At 36.5% G+C, this 17,745-nt stretch overlaps 1 protein-coding gene and 1 long non-coding RNA gene across 2 annotated transcripts in view; both read left to right on the forward strand.

Moving 5' to 3' along the window:
• Positions 1-17,745, forward strand: part of GPC6 (glypican 6) — a 752,072-nt gene that overhangs the window by 130,838 nt on the left and 603,489 nt on the right. The window lies entirely within an intron of this gene.
• On the forward strand, positions 6,259-9,368 carry LOC120749182 (uncharacterized). Its single transcript, XR_005699573.2, has 4 exons — positions 6,259-6,391; positions 7,373-7,386; positions 8,721-8,849; positions 9,322-9,368. It is a non-coding gene; the product is annotated as an uncharacterized LOC120749182 (long non-coding RNA).

A 17,745-nucleotide genomic window follows, 5' to 3' on the forward strand; every position in this document is an offset into this window, starting at 1 on the left:
AAAAAGTTATTTGGGTCTGCTCCCCAGCTGCTGAATCTCACAAGACCATCTTCATGTGTGTTTTCAAACTATTAGAAGGTGTTTAAAATTACAAAGAATTCATTGTTTTGAAAAATAAGGCAAAGGAATTTAATCTTTTAATGTAAAAAATTTCATCTACATGATGCAATTCCAGAAGGTGTAATGTAAATGGAAATACTGAAAGCAAAAAAGCCAATATGTTTTTTTAGGGATTGTCTGTCAAAACTGGAAATTATTTGGGTTCCTTGTCCAAGAAATAGCTGTAAAATTATACAAGAGAGCACAGCATTTCAAAGTGATCGGTAAAAGGGAGAACCTTTATCAGCCTGTTTTTATTTTCTCTGAGTTCCCCCATAAACCATCTCTCAATTTCCACAGCTTTCTGCATCAGGAAGAGATCTTTGTTCTCTAGCCAAGGGATACAGGGAGCCTTTGTGTGCCCACTGAGTTTGACCAGGAGGACTGACTGTGTTGCTGCTGCCAAAGTGGCATCTGTGCCCTGGGACCTGTGTACTTGGGTGCAATGACTGTCTCATGGATGCTTCTTGAAGTCCCTGAAATAAAGTGAAGGCCTAATTGCAGCTCAGCAAAGTGCTGTTTTCTTAGTGGAACGTCAGTGCTGCCTTGCCTGTCTTGGGATGTGTCCTGAGAAGGGCAGTGGCTTAAGGTCTGGTGGTAAAATGTGCAGTGGATGGAGCAAAGGTGCCACATCTACAATCCCAGTCATCTGTCCTCCAGGACTGGAGAAAGGGAGGTCCCATTGACTTCACTGACAAAAGAGGGACTCAGTGCGAGTTGAAGATTGAAAAAACAAAACAAAACAAAACAAAACAAAACAAAACAAAACAAAAACCAACCCAACCCAAAACAAAACAAAAAAACCCCAACCAACCAACCAAACAAACGCCATCAACATTAAACCAAGAAAGAGATTGCTCTTTGTGGATTACCTTAAAAACTGTAAAACTGTTTGCCATGGGCCGTTATGGATACCAAGACTGTGCAAGACTTTTAAGGGGCAATTTCATTAAAAAGTTGATGAAATGTATTTCATCAAGAGTTTCTAAATGCAGAAGTGTCATCCCAGAATAGGGAAACCTGTGTGCTGCAGAAACACAAAGACTGACTGTTACGAGTGTCTCCTTTTGTGCTTACCTGAGCCATATAGTTTGATTTTGGACATTGCTGGAAACATCTTACAGGGTTAAATAGAGTGGCTTATGTTGCTATGCTCAAGTATGTCAAGGTTTCCTTCTGTGTCTTCTGGATCTTGAGGCTGAAGTGACCTTAGTTACCTGTGTTTGTTTTTTGCTGAATTTAAAAGGGAACTCCTTATCTACATGATCCAGAGGAGGATACCACAGAAATTATTTAGGAATAAGGGCAAACCTGAGGGCTGTAGTGAAAAGGCTACAGAATTCTGAAACAGTATTTCTCAGTTTTCTCTGGGAACAGAGGGGTGTTTAAATGGGTCAAAAAAGATGTCCCTGTGGGGACTTAAATGAGAAGCACACACTGGGAAAGCAACAATTGGTCAGTAACAACTCTAGTATGCCCTTGGGCAACTGAGTCATTAAAAGCCGATATAGTCAGGGACAAAGACCCTCTAACTAGTTAATGTTAGACAGTGGTATGTTTATTCACCGTGGGGGGCGCGGCACGGGAGTCATCTCCGAAAGGCTTGGCTGCCCCCGAACAGGGCTCTTTGCTCTCTATTTATTTTCCAAGCTCTTACATACAATACCTATGCATAACCCCAACACCTCCCATCCCCGCTCTATTAAAATGAGGCTATTAGTCCTTCACACGTGCACAGTTCTCTTGAACTGGGTCGGTGGTCTCGAATTGGGTCAGTGGTCTCAAAGGATGAAGTCAGGAGAGTCTTCATCAGGTTTCTGTGACCCTCTGGCACGATCCAAGGTCCCCTGCTTCGTGATGGATTGATACCAAGTCCAGGTGCTGGCTATTGTTCTTAGTGGTTTCAATCTGTTCTTATGACAGTTCACGTACTCCACTTTTTCTATAAACAAGCTCATAATAGAACAGTTAGCTCTAGCTTGGGCATCTAATAATCATTAACCTACCATTTACTAATCTAACTTACATCTTGATCAATACAAATTGTTTCTAATCCTTAGCTAAAATCTTAATTCTTTCACAACAAAAGTGAAAATCTGGTTTCCAGAAGATAAAAAATGTGTTTTAAGAAGAGGAAGGGTAAAGGGACATGGATTTTATGGAACGTGGAACAGCTAACAATCTTATTCCTGGGACTGAACTTCACAAAAAGATTTCTCTGTATGTCTTTTACTTTAAATCAAGAATCTCAGTTATAATGTAGAAAATACAGTACATCCTTTAACTCAAAATATTTGTTAACAAACTTCTAAATTTATTCATTGTGGTAGCAGTTGTAGATTTAAATAATACTTAAAGTTTTAATATGTTCATTATTGATTAAAATATAAAAGTGAAATAAGTTTACAACAAAGGCCAGCTTGCAGTTATAGACCTTGCCATCCCAAAAGATGAAAAAAGAGTAAGGCAAAGTACCTTATATTAAGGAATTCTGAAATATCCTGAATAATTATTTGTCATAACACTATGGGAATAATATATATGTACAGCACACATGAAAATCAAATGTCTTATTGAGGACATACTGCTTTGTATTTTTTTCAGTAGAGGACGTGCAGCTAACTTCAAAAAGGTTGGTAAAAAAATCTTGTTCAAAGTTTTCCTCAGTAGTTAGGCATCTAGATGTGTTTTTATAGTTGCCACTGCAGGACCAACCAAATAATCATAAGCCTTCTAAGGCTCTTAGGTATTAGAGTACTTAATCCTAAGTACTCTAAAGTACTCTTGAGAGTTACAGAAGGCATGATATACGTATAAAGTAATCCATAAAGTCATGGTACAAGCATTTTCAACAAATTGTGATAGCAATTGATATTTCATGTGTCCACAACTAATATATCTGGACTTGCTTTCGGAAGGCCTGAAATAAAGTGGTAGTCATGGGAACTGTGGGAAGGAGAAGAGAGAAAAAAAAAAAAAAAAAAGGCAAAAAAGAGAAAAAGAAACTTTCAGATTAGAATTCTAAAAACATATTTCATGCAATGAAGGTTTCTGAAAAAGTTGGTTCACTAGAAACTAGAAGATGATTGCAACAGACAACAAGATGGATAGATACAATTAGCCATGGATTGAGGAGACGGTAAATGAAGGTATATCTGTAGTTTCCACAGCACAACAGTAAAACATGGAGTACCCTCTCAGGGGGAGTACCTGCTCTAAAACACGTGAACTGAGAAGGGCTGGAACTAACTTTAATTTGCTGCCTCATAGGATAAGCTGCTGCTATGTTTTTAATATTAAGAGGATGTAACTGTAGCTTGCTTTAGTTTATGCAGATGTTCAGGTAAGTTAATATAAGTACAGTGAAGACTTAACCAAAATAAAAAATCAGTGTGCATTTGAAGTAGACATTTATTTCTGTATTTAAAAGGAAACATTGATGTATAAATAACAAGAGATTGTAATGTAATTTTAATATAATTATACGTATGTATTTGCAAGAAAACATTAAAAAGACGGGGGGAGAGAAAAACAGGTTTCTGAGAATACAAATGTGAGTATAAAGCAGGAAGGCTCTCTGGAAGCAACTGTGCCAATCCAGGAGAAGCTGTATTTTTAATTTTTGATAATTTTTTTTCCTGTAAAAGTCAAAAATGTACATTTGAAATTTAGAAAATAGATAAAAAGAAAGATTTTCTGAGGCAGTGGGTCAGAGAACCAAATCTGGCTATAAAGTATTTGCTATGCTGTCAAGTTTAACTGGTCATTAAAGCAATTTATCTAAGGTTGTTTTCATGTTTCCATTTTACTTTATTTTGAGTAATACAATTTAAAATCCATCCAGACCATTTTTCTCTGACATCAGAGGAGGAAAGGCTAGGTAAAAATTTCATATCCTAGAGGCTAGAATCATAAATTACAAGCTTTAGTAAGGTCCAATAAAACCCTTCATATTCAGACCCTGGTTCTGCATCTTCTTTCCAGCACTGCCATGTTGGTGAGTTTGGAAAGTGCCTACCTGAAAAATGCATAGAAGTTAGTATATGTGAGATGTCCATCTGTTTTCATATCATATTAAATCCTCTCTTGGTGTCTCCCCAACCCGTGACGCTTAAACTCCATTTTACAAGGGCTCAGAAGGAGGAAGGTGTCTGCTGGGATGCAAAAGATCTCATGGTGTCAATGCCTTAAAGAGTAGGTATTGGCTTTTCCCTTCTGCCTTTGCTTTGGAGTTCTCATCTCTCTTAAAGCCTTGCATATTGGATATTTTAGGTCAAAATGCATTTAGTATTTCAAGGTAGTTAGGGAGGTTTCTTTCCTTGTTCAGCAAGTGTTTGTTCAAACACTTGTTCAAAAATGTTTTGTGGAAATTATTACACACTCCCAAAACCCCTTCCTTCCTTTTTTAAAACCCATTGGGAAACCTGACCTCATTCTCTAAGACTATTTAGTATACTAAATTTGTATCTGTATTTTCAGGGTGTTTAATACCATGAACTGAGCATCACAATCCAATTTTATTTGGTGCTGTAAAAACACAGATGGAAAAAGCAGGTCCCCAAAATATGCAAAAGACAACTACCAGATGGACAAATTTCCGTTAAGAAATACAAGGACTGAATTAGCCAGTGCAAGTACGTGTTGCTGCCAGGTTTCAGTGCAGTCTTGGGTTAGAGAGTGACTTCAAATAAAAGATTGTTTCTAATCTCAAAGTGCAGTTGGCAGGGTATTTGGTGAATTTGAGGGTTAGGCCGGTGAACCTGCGTGCAATTTCACTGCTCAAAGATTGTGCCTCCGTGCAGTTTTAAAATTTCTTCTTTCTAAGCTTCTGTGGTCTTTCAAAATGTTTAAATGGTTTCCTTGCTCAAGTTTTGTATTCAGATTACGACGTGTCAAGAATTAGTAGCAAAAAGAAGAAAGGTGCAGGTTGCCTGAGTATTCTGAAGGCAAAATGAAGTAGAAAATTAAAGATATTTATCTCCATTATTCTGTTTTAAACATATTATTAACAAATCTGAAAGTATGAAGAAATTGATAAGTTATTATTCAGACTGTGAGAGCAATATATATTTTAATGGGAAGAAAAAAAGGAGCCTACTGCTTGCATATTGTGAACCTCTCTGCTTTTTTTCTTCTGGAATAAATGAGATTGCAACTGTTCTGTGCACATCCCTGCCTATTCCAAGCAGTTGCTAGATGCTGTGATGTGTTTTCATAGCAGACGGTACCAGTTGATTCCAGGAGAGAGGTCAGTAGTAACCAAAGTAGGTTTCCAGTGACAAGGAAACGTGAATTGCCTCACAAGCTCAAACTATTAATGGCATTAAGCCATGCATTTTTCAAATATCTGTAAATGATAGGTAAATTTTAAGGGAAAAAAGCGGAGATACTGTAAAAATTATATTTCTGAATATGTGTGGGATGACATTCTTATATTCAGTGTTGCTTCTCTTGCAAGCTTCACTTGGTGAAGAACTTTTTATAATTTGGTTGGCAGCTTTTTCCCTGCCTCAGAAGGAAAGCTGTAGACTGTTTCTCTGCTATTAGAATCTCTAAGTCATGTTTGCTGGGTTTACAAACATACTTCAGCAGCCAGGACACCAGACTGTCTCCATGTGCTGATTCCTCTGCTGTTCTGGTGGGACCCCCAGAGCCCTGGAATGCCTCTGGTCCTGCAGGGATCTCAGGGGGAGTTGGGTATTACTAAGGAGTCTCCAGGACATGAAACCAGATCTCTCAAATCTGCTCTCTTCTGCTTCCTGATTCCTGCTATTCCTCAGTGAGTATTTGTTCCTCAGTAAAGGAAGGATGCTAGCCACGTAGATTAGAAATGCTTTGAGCTCCCTGGGCTCAAGACCACCCAAAACTTTTCTGTCTCTAGGCTGCACACTGCTCCAAAGGCAGAAACATAAACCATTGTCATAAATAACTGGAAAGTAGTGCCATGTTTTAGCAGAGCATTAGTACCCATTTCTTTCAGAGAATTAGTAGCAGTTGTGCTTAAAATAAAGCTGCTTGCTATCAATTCAGCCATCTCAGCTGGCATCTTTTTATCAGTGATCAGCGTGTGTCAACTCCCCAGCTGCAAACAAGCCTTTTTTTTGGTCAAAACAGCTATAAAAGTAACCCCTGGAAATTGTTTCAGCTCATATTGTACTGATTTAATTGCTGCATGTTGTACTTTTAAACATCACTTGTTGTGATTTGTAAACCTCAGTTGTAGTGTTCCATATTAATACTTTAAAAATACTCTAGACAAATGGTTGATTGTGGAGGAACACTGGACTATCAGGTAATCTTGATGGATTAATGTGTTTGTTATAAGCATAATGAAGCATATTTTACCTGAAAAGGTTTTAATTAGGAAAGCATCAGAGGTTTGTATAATGCAAAACCATTAATCTGAAAATGAAATTATACCAAAACAATATGAACACACCTCAGCAACTAAAACCAAATTTGCTGTAATTATAGAAAATTACATGCTCTGTTTAATACATAAATTGCAAGATAATGAAATTAGAGGTCATCTATTTAAATAATAGTGATTGGTTTTGGAAAAAAGGACACTAGCACACATAATGGAGTAGAAAAGGGGTTATGATAAAAGCTTATCAAAGAGCTTCTGCTGATGTTTGTAAGCTGAAAAAGACAAACATGATCTTGAAGAATATTTCTAGAAAGACATTAAATCAAAATAATTGTAGAACATACTGCTGTGCTCACAGTATGTTAGATTTAAGTCTTTGGTAATTCTAAGAAAAAGATGGTTTATAAAAAGTCTCAAAGCTCATATTCTGAAATGGTTTTGCTTTATTCTAACTTTTTTCAGTCATAAAATTTATGATAGAAGGACAAAAATTTTGCTAATGGAAGGTGTGACTTAGTGGCAAAAGTAGTTCTATAAGTAACTGACTTTCGAAGAGAAAGGCTAAATGTGTTAATGATAACAGTTAAAAGTGTATTTATTCTGTAAACTCATTATTGCTTACTTACTTAATGAAACTCCTGTCTTTGAATATCCAATCAGATCACAAAATAATTACTGTTATGTATAACTAAGAGAGTTCAAAAGACCTAACGTGATTTGTAGCGTGTTTTTTTGTTTGTTTGTTTGGTGTTTTTTTTTTTTTTTAATTATCAGGGCTTGACTATTCATGAAAATTTTCTGTTGATTCCATACATTTTGTAGACATTTTGGAAAAGTTGGTGTGTTTTTCTCTGAAGCATAGATCTTTGAAAAGTAATAAAATGTTTTGTCACTTTTGCCCAGGTGCAGTGACCTAGGTAAGACAAATGATGCCACAGGTGACCTCATACAAGGTTTTGGGACTTACTGTAATTCTGATGGAGAGCAGATTCTGAGTCATGATGGCCTTTCTTCACTAGCCCAATGATCAGTGCCCAAGATGTTCTACAGCTTTATCTCAACTGCTAACATAAGCAGGCTTGTATTTTATTTTGGAGGACAAGAGTAAAATATTGGATCTATCCCAGTGGAGTAGCTATTATCAATGTTGCTTAAACTTGGCATTTTATTGAAAAGTTTGTCATAAAGCAAAGACTTTTGATAAGTTTTGACCACATTCATGACAAATTGTCACTGAAGCTGTGTCAGCAGCTGTAATTCAGCTGCACAGTGAAGAAATGTGCTACATATTTGAAATTATTAAATCTGCAATACTGATTATCAGATTCCTTTTGTATGTTGTAAAGTGATAGCACCACAACAAGCAAATCCTTGAAAAGAATGAAAAAGTCTTAAAAAGCCTGGGTTTCCTTTCATGTTACAGCAGATTGGTGGATCACCTTCTCAAAGCACATGTCATTCATCAGAAAGAAAAAGAATTGATATGGTATCAGAATTCAATCTTTTTACATAATTTTTCCACATATATAATGTATATATATATGCATTTCTTGCCCACTACAGATATATATAGTTAAACATACTTTCCTAAATCAAGTAGTAAAACCCATTAAGTGGAAGGTGACATGTTTTGAGATTACAAGTTACTGATCAGAGTAAATACAAGCATGAAATCGAGAGATATTAAGAAGTATTCTAATCTTTACAGTCTGATTCTAAAGACATCACAGCAGTTACACAAACATAATTGTATTAAAATGCCTTGACACAAAAATGCTATCTCAGCATATTACTTTCTGAAGACCTCTTCCCTTGTAATATTATTACAGAACTGCCAATGCAGTAAGTTCTTTGAAAAATCATCCTTCAATATTTTGTATGCCTCAGTGGTTCATATGCCAAATGAAATTACCATATATGCTGTAACAGAGCAGCAAATATTTTATTCATTGAACTTTTTTATGACAGTACTGAACAGTATTTATTTTCAACTGCTAATTTTTTTGCTTCCCCTTATTCCATTAAAACCAATCATTCAAGCTTATTTAACTGAGATAAAATGACTAATGGAAAGGAAAGGTAAAATACTTAGATATATCTAAAAAATGTGTGCATATTATTATATGTTTAGAATGTATACATAAATGTGTATAAAATATGTATAAAATTACACACATTTACAATGTATGTAAGATGTCTCCTCTATATGTGTTGGTCAGCCACTTAAATTTGTCATCTAATACCATTTCAGTTTCCTGCAACATCATAGCTGGTCTCCAGCTGCCAGTCTAGAAAGTCTTGGTGCTCACATTGTACCTCTGTCACATCGGTGCCTGGCTCAGGTGTTCCAGGGCCTCTCAGAGAGCAGGACTAAATACAGGTCTGTATTTAAGCAGATGAATCCAGCATTGGAGTTTGTATGCTGGAGCTGAATTGCATCCAAGGTGGCATTATTTTGACACATACTGCATTACTTTTTACCAGGAACAGATCTGTGGCCAGGCTTTCTGGTCACAGATACATCTGGTTGATTTTGGGGTGCTCTGTATTGTTTGTATTGGTTTTATACAGCACAGTTTTTCTCACAGCGATAGGTATGATGGAAGAACTTAAGCAGATAAGGAAAAGGAATACAATTATATCATGCTTGGGAAAACTAAGAAATTGTCAGGCAGCTAAATTACAGAAATATTGGATAGATACAACTGCTTTGAAAAAGACTAAGGTTTCTGATACATTTGTTCAGGTCTCCTGCTTTAGGCCTATAGCATTTATAGCTGGTTTAGATTATTTCATCCTGATGAGCTTCAATTTTATATATAAGCAGTAATATTGTTTCCCTTTTTCTACAGCACCTGAGGGACAGAGATGTTCATCCTCAATGTCATGATTTGGGAAGATTTTGATTCTTTTAGTCATTAATGTAAATATCAAAGAACCCCAAACAATGCTGATAATTGATCCAGAATATCCATTTGCTACCTTTTTGTTGTTGTTTGTTTTTTTGTCTGTTCGGGGAGCTCAGGGGCCTTTATGTAGTGATTCATTTCTCCTGAGTACCAAAAAATGGGCCAGCTAAGGTCATACAGAAAAAGTTAGAACATGTATTGTGGTATTTCGTTAGTGAGACCCAGATGACCGCTGATGACAAAAGGAAAGAGCCTGCTCTCTCACCGGGGGATATCACGGCTTTATTCTGGAGTCCTGCTCCTGCCGGCTGGAGTACTTTCCCTGTCCACGCCGGTGCCAGAGAGACCCAGGCCCCGCCCGTCCCAGGGCTTTTTCCCCAGGAGGCCGGGCCCAGAGGCAGGGACAAGCCACTGCCCAGTCAGGGATGAGGTGGGAGTGGAACAGAGTTGGGTTACATTCCAGTGTGGGGGATGGTCACAGCCCAGCAGGGACAAACCACGTGATACAGTTTCCAAGGGGGAAAAACATTACAAACCCCAATATAAAAATAAAACACAATATAAAGCCAATTAATGCGCTACAACAATGTATTGGTAAGGAAGAGAAGTGTAAGTGATATTTAAATTATGTGAGTTACTGTGTGAATGTAAATTATTAAATTTTCTACAAATATTTTTCCTTCCGTGTAAGAAATTGTCTCAGTTTAGAGACAAGTTTAGGAGCAAAACACTCTGGAGTGAGTTTTTGCTCTAAAAAAGGGTTCCAACAATCCCTTTCCACAAATAAGGAATGAGTACTAGTGGATGGAAGTGAAAAAAACACAGTTTATTGACAAATAGAGTGCCCACATGGCATGGGAAAAATGTAAATAAATGCTAGTTATTGAACTGTCAGAACCTTCACACACACACACGCGTGCGCACAAACACACCCATGTTAAGGAAAAAAAAGGCAACAAAATGTCTGGGATAAATGGCTGCTGAGGAGCCCTAAGCCTCCCCCCACAACTGCCCTAAAGAAACAGCAACCATTTTTGGGCATAAAGCAGACCGTCAGGGAATACATTATCATTAAATCACCCCAAGACAGAAATGTCATAAATATTATAAGAAATCTTAAGTGCAGAGAGCTGCTTTAGAACTTCATCACATGCATGTTTGTCCCTGATGCCTTCAGGACAAAGTGTTAATCAAATGTATTAATGTTTATTGCTGCTTTAGTTTTTTTTCTCTTCTCTCATTTGCGTAAGGAGATGTCTACTGCACACTTATTTAGTCTAGTTCCTTTAGGCTAGTGACACGTTAGAGTTGCTACAGATGGGTAATAAAACGTATGGGTCAACTCTGCATAGTATTAAATTGCCTTTTTTTTTTCTTTCAAGTCAAGCAGGGGATATTTATTTCATTATCTTTCCTTAAAAGTTACATAAACAGAAATTCTCAGTCTCAAATCTAAAAGATGGTCTGTACTTTTTTTCCTTAACTTACTTTATTTCAGTCTAGACTGTAATAAAAAAAGTTTATTTGAAAAAAAAATAAAATTTCTCTTCAGATTAAAAATTATTTTCTGTTCCCATGTATTTCTGATGTTAACATTTCTGTCAGAAGTAGGATTTTAGGTTAATGTTAAAGAAGACAATACATCATGAATAATTTTAAAGCTGTTAGGTCATCTTAGTCTTGTCCTTAGCATAGGTTGTAAGAAGCAGATGGACTCTTCAAAATGCACTGTGTGTCATCTTGTGTCATCATGGCCTGAGTTGAATGCGATTGTAAACTACATCTTGAACTGCAAACCATACAGTTATATTTTTATTTTTACTCTTCCTTTAAATTCTGTTTTCAGCCATCTGGAACTGTGTATAAATTCGTATCCATTCTGAGTTAAAATTTCACAGAAAACATTGACTCTCTTGAATATTTTGTGTACTAGGAGCTGTTCCTCAATTAGCCTTCTGTACACCAGTTTCCTCTGCTAATTCATTAGGGGTTTGAATATGCAGATGCCAGCCTCCTGTAACATCTGCAAAAAAGCTGTGTACAGGTCAACCAGGGATGCATGCTTTGCCTTCCCTGTCAATCAAACATGGATAACTGGAACTTCCAAGTGCTTCATGGACACTGGTATTGGTTCATACCCTTTTCACAATGATGTAAGTTTGCCTTCACAACAGTAAATGAAAACTTCTCCCAGGAACAGCTGCTAAAAAGAGCTGCATATAAAAATAGCAGCATTTTAGAGTTTCCTCTCAAACCAAAATATTCTCGTGTCTTTAATCTTCTCCAAATGTCCTTCCCACTTTCCCCCTTCATGACAGCTTATGAGAGTCAGACAAAAAAAAAAAAAAAAAAAAAAAAAAAAGAGGAAGGAATCAGAAAAAGCGGGTGCTCAAGGTCTTCAAATTTAAACCATTTGTGAACCTATATACAGAAAACTTCATAGCAAATGTAAAGGGTCTAAAACACAGAACTGTATTATAATTAATGTAACTGTAAAAGATACTGGAGAAAGTCAGCAATTTATGGTCCATTTGAGGTTATTTTAGAATGCACCTTAATTACAGAGAAGCAGTCAGTCGACTAAACAGCACAGTTCTTTGAGCACTCCAAAGTATCATAGTACACACCGAGATGTGATAGCCATCATAATTCAAATTGTTGTGTTTGTTTATATTGTTATATTCATCCACATGGTTAAAAAAACAAAAAGAGATCCTGTTGACAAAGAAGATTATTTCTGGTTATTTCTATTTCAGAATGAAATAGAAATAACAGGTCCAGCAATTAACCTTCTTAAGTCTATTCATATATGCAAAGACTTTACATAATGGTGTAAAAGTCTTTTACATAATGATTAGAATGCTTTATTTTATTGAGATTTTTTACTAAATAAATTAAGATATTACTATTAGAGGAATGTAATATGTGTGGGAAAAAATGTCACAGAATGGTTCTGTTAAATATTCAGAGTGACAGAATAAGGCTGAAAGGTAGGAAAACTTGTATGCAGTGCAGTAGGCAAAAAAGTGAGTTTTCATAAAATTGTTTTTATTATTTTTCCCTGATATTTTTCATTGAAGAACAATTCTAAGATGCCTGAAATGTTGTCAAATGTAACTCACAAGGTCTGAAAGGTTCACCACATGCTATATTTTTATATTATTTCTTGTAGCTTCAGAAAACGCTATGGATGCCTGTAGACAACCATCATTTAGCTCTCCTGGGAGAGTAGAAAGAGTAGATCACATGTAGTCATAATGATGCTTTGTTGCTAAAGGGAAGCATATGGACAGACTTTACAGTCTCCTGGATCTCAGCAGTAAAAATGTCTTTCATGATCTGTGTCAGGCCTTTCACACTATCCTGATTGTTCCAGATGAACTGAGAAGATATTTGGATTTCATGCTTTAACTGGGAGAGGCATTTTTAACATTTTTTTTCTAGCATCTCACTGAGGTTATTTGTGTACTCACCTGGGGAAGTTCTCAAACCTGTCACTCATGAGACTTGGAAGATATGATTAGATAGCCCCTAGAAATGAAATAGGTAAACAGTGTCATAAATAATTACTATCTCTTCAGACATCCTCATTTTGCCAGAGGAGTAGAATGTTGTGGCTGGACAAGTGCAGCCTCATTCTTGATTTCAACTGTGATGACTTGCAAATAGAGGAAATAGGTAAACATGCTGTATCCAGAGGGCACATAAATATGACCTAGTGATAATAAGCAGCAAATCTCATTCACTATACCTCAGAAATAGTTTTGCTTTGTAAAAATTCAAGGGGAGATAACAAATGGCAAAGTGCCTGTAGCATGCTTAAGGATGGTACAGTGTTTTCTGTTTTTTTCATTTGCTGGGTGTCTGTTGGGACACCCAGCAAATGAAAATTTACAGATTTGCTGTGTCTTCAGTCAAAATTAGTGATTATATGGCCTATTAACTCTGATAGCTATTAATAGATTTAGTATTTTTCTTTTTTTGCTTCACTTCTCAATATTGTCACTTAAGTAGCATACCTTTAGTTTTCTAAAAGAAATGTAATTGCTAAAAATAAAGAATAAAATCCTGGCCAACAGAGTTATGTGTGACTGCAGTGAGCCTAGGATGTGCATTGAGTTGGTGGGTCTTTCTTTAAGGACAAAATTACAGATTCTGAAGCAGTTCCGAGAGCAACACTAGGTATTAAAAAAAATGTTATTTATTGTTAGCAGCGAAACTCAATGTAGAGTTGTAGAATGCACCAAATGCACTAAAGAGAAAAATAATCCAAACTTGTAGATTTCCCCAGCCTTATAGGTCATTCTAGATTACTTGAAGTATGGAGTTCTTTTTATCTTAGAGTAATTTTTGGTTTAGTTTTAGCCTTTTATCTGAATGTATTCAGCAGGTTTTCAGGATTTCAGAGTTTACAGTCAGGCCAAAGATCATAAGTGCAGCTGTTGTTTTCAGCCTGAAAGGAAGATTTTTTCATAGAATCACTGAATGGATTGGGAAGGACCTTTAAGATCATCCAATACCAGCCTCCTTGCTGTGGGTAGTGACGTCTTTTACTAGACAAGGTTGCTCAAGACCCCATCCAAACTGGGATTGACCACTTCCAGAGATGAGCTTCTCTGGGAAACCTGCTTCAGTGCCTCACCACCCTTACAGTAAAGAATTTCTGCCTAATATCTTGTCTAAACCTACTCTCTTTCAGCTTAAAGCCATTTTCCCTTGTCCTTGTAGAAAGATCCTCTCCAGCTTTCCTGTAGGGGCCTTTTAGGAAGTACAGGGCTACTAAAAGGTCTCTGGGGAGGCTTGTCGTCTCCTAGATGATCAACCCCAACTCTGCCAGCCTGTCTTCATAAGACAGGTACTTCAGCCCTCTGATCACCTTAGTGGAGTTCTCTGGACTCATTCCAAGAATTGCATGTCTTTCTTTTGTTGGATGAATTTTAATGCTACCCAGATAAAATGGGAACGCAAGAAAATTTACAGTTTTCTAATAACTCCTAGAAAATATGATATAACAAAAATGCTGACTTGGAAAAAGAAAGATTAACAGATAGATTTAGAGGAAATGTCTTTTGACAAACTATGAGTAAGAATCAACTCAGCATTAAGCATAAATAGTTAAAATCTGTAGGAAAAAAAGGGGATTCTAGAATTTATTTTGCCCTTTCATGTTTCATTAAAAAACCTCAACTCAGTTTCCTGTAGAAATATACCTGAGAAGATGAACAGCAGAATTACAGTGCTGTTCAGATTTTTATAATTTTGGCTTCATAAAATGAGGGAAATGTGTGAGCATGTGAATCAGCACATACAGGTAGCCAAGGCAACCACCAAGCCAGAGCTAGAATGTGAAGAGTAGATTTATTTCATTACCTTGCTAACAACTCTGGGCAGCAGAGACACATGGGGACACCAGCTCTGTTAGGCTTAGTTCATCCTGGCAGCAAGCAGTGGTGAGAGGGAGGCCTCACTGCCTGCCCCAAGATAACAAAAGGCTTCCACATGTCTGTGAGAATGTGTTTATCTCTCTACAAGAATTCTGCTTCTCAAAACAGGCAGAGGATAAACCACATTAGGCATAAAAAATGGAGTTTTCCCATGTCGGCATTTTTATTTATGGCAATTTTTAGCGTTCCCAGCTGTAAGGTCAGTTTGAGTGAAACTATTCCCTTCTCCTCACCAAATCTTCCAGTTTTAACCCTTTCCTCCCAGCAATGAGGTTGAACAGCACAAAGCTTTTGTATTTTCTGGTTTTATGTTTAGAATTGTAGTCGGATTTAATGCTTCTGAATTTGATAGATCAATAAATGACACAGTCTTGAGGTGATATTTTCAGATGTACCCATCAGTTTTAGGAGTGTTCCCACTGCTATTGTTCTGAGCTGTTTTGGGCAAAGATTGGTTATTGGAGCGCTAGTTTCTGGTCTGTGAAACTTGAAACAACCAGAGCAGCATCAAATTCACCTTTACCCTTTTCCTTAGGGCATAAACTTCACATCCAGAAGTGGAAGTGGTATTGTCACTCTTCAAGTCTCAGTTATAATGTCACAAGACCATTTAGTGGTGGAGACTCCATTTCCTAATATCTGGATCCTCCTGTGGAAGTTGAAGCTTTAGATTGGTTTTCACTCATCCAAAGAAATAAATGGCCAAAATGGTTTTTTTGTGTTAAGGATGGTAGAAAGAGATCTAAGAAGATCTACACATTTATACTGTGCATATAATTGTTCTCATATAATGACAGTTACAGATATTAAAAGGTTCTTAGAGTTATAATATTGGGGGAGGGGAGGGGGGAATCACTGTAAATCCCTTACAGTCGTGTATAGATGAAGAGATGTCAAAAAAGACACCATTATATGCAGGAGGAACATTATTCAGGACACCATCAGCATACAAAAATGAGCAAGATGAGGCTATTTACGCTCTGAAATCAAGCATAAGGTTTTTATCTAGTAGCTTTCAACCCATCTCTTGAATTGAATTGCTCAGCAATATTGTGGGTTGCCATTTAGTCTGTTTTCCTTTCTTTTTTTATTCTCTACTGAGAGCAGTATGGAATAGTTATTTTCATGACACTGAACAGTTGATCTTTGTTCCTTTTTCTACTATACTGACCACTATAGTGATATATAAATAAAAATACTCTCATCTTGCAAAGCCAGAATTTAAGAAAACAGTAAAGCCCCTTTGTTCAAATGAATGATGAAAATGTCCCTTTTGTCTGGAGATTTTAATGGTAAATCTTCTTTCTTTTCTTCTTTCTCTGTTCTTTGACATTTAGCTGCTAAATTCAATAGCTTTCATTAGGAAGAAGGTACTATTTCTGAAGAAGGATGTGACTCTTACTTTCCTTTTGCCTTAAGATTTGGCACTGGTATTATTTATACTTTTATCCAATAAAGAGAAACTTTCTGGAAAGTGATTCATATTCTGTCTGTTTAAAGAATGCAGTGTCATATACTCCCCTCAAAGGGACAAAAAAGGATTTTTTGGCTTTTTTTTTAATATCATGTCTCTCCTCTTTATATCATTTTAATGGTTCCTTCACTTTTTATGAAATGGAGGCTCTATTGACTAGTCAGCCCAAAAGACAGTGCTAAATATTATATATGAGCTAAATAAATTGATTGTTATTTTGTCAACTAGATGTCTGAAAAATATGAAACTCCCCATTGTGATCATCTAGGGAGAATACTTATTTAGTCTCTGAACAATCTATAATGATGCTATGTTTTGGTTTTGTTTGCATTTATTGCCAGAAATGAACTGAAGTACAAAAAATTTAGGGGAGAAAAAGCAATATTTTAGGGAAATTATTTTTTCCTTTCATTGAAATACTAGTTAATTCCTTCAAATTTTGTTTGTGTTTGTGTTTGTGTTTGGTTTTGGGTGGGTTTTTTTGTGGTTTTTTGTGGGGTTTTTTTGGTTTTTTTTTGTTTTTTTGGGTTTTTTTTTGTTTTTTGGGGTTTTTTGGTTTTTGTTTTTGTTTTTTGTTTTTTAGATAGGCCTTCCTCCTCCAAAATAAACAGTGGGTTGCAGAGGCAAAATCCATTCTTCCTTCATATATATGCTCATAGTATAGCAAGAATTAATATTGGCTGTTTGCCTGCTGTTTTTCTTTTCCAAAACCACCCCTTAGACTTGCTAGTTCCTTGCAAATAGTAAGGAAATAACAGAAGCCTCCAGACACACAACATGCTAAGCTAATTCTAATGCTTGAGCTACCATATTTTTAAACTAACAACTGTAGTAGTCCTACGGACAGCAAAGCAAGGAAAAGATTTTCCAGCTAAGGAGAGAAAACTCGTGCTAAAGGCTACTGCTCTAAATGACCTTATTTGCAGATGGAACTTAGGTGTTCCTTGTTGCAGAAAAGTTTTTTAAGGTCTCATTTGAAGAGTTAACAGTGATAGAGTTCCAGTGTTGGGGAAGCTGAGCATTTAGTTTCTGTCTCCAGAATCAGACTACCAGAGCAATTTAAAAAAAGTTGGACCATTAAGAGAAATGTTTTCTTTTTAGGGAATTAAAATGCAAAATACCAAGTTTTGTATGCAACTGAGTTGCTTAATCTTTTCTTCAAAGAAAACTGCCGGGATTATGTAATTGTGTGATTGCAGATGCCAGTGGCTCTGAGAAAAACATTTAGTACTATAAACTCCTGATAAACCCACAGGAATCACTGCCCTACAGCAGAGACTGTGAGGCCTGAATTGCATCAACTGAAAACAGGAATTATCAATCAAAATAATTTCCTGAGTGTGAACATACATTATTCTGCTGAAGAAGGAAAATTCAGACCCTTTTGCATGAGAACAGGAATGGAGGAAAAGAGAAAAGGCCAAAGTTCACATGAATCCTAGAAAGTTT

The sequence above is a fragment of the Hirundo rustica genome, chromosome 2 (assembly GCF_015227805.2).
Source record: "Hirundo rustica isolate bHirRus1 chromosome 2, bHirRus1.pri.v3, whole genome shotgun sequence".
Taxonomy (NCBI): domain Eukaryota; kingdom Metazoa; phylum Chordata; class Aves; order Passeriformes; family Hirundinidae; genus Hirundo; species Hirundo rustica.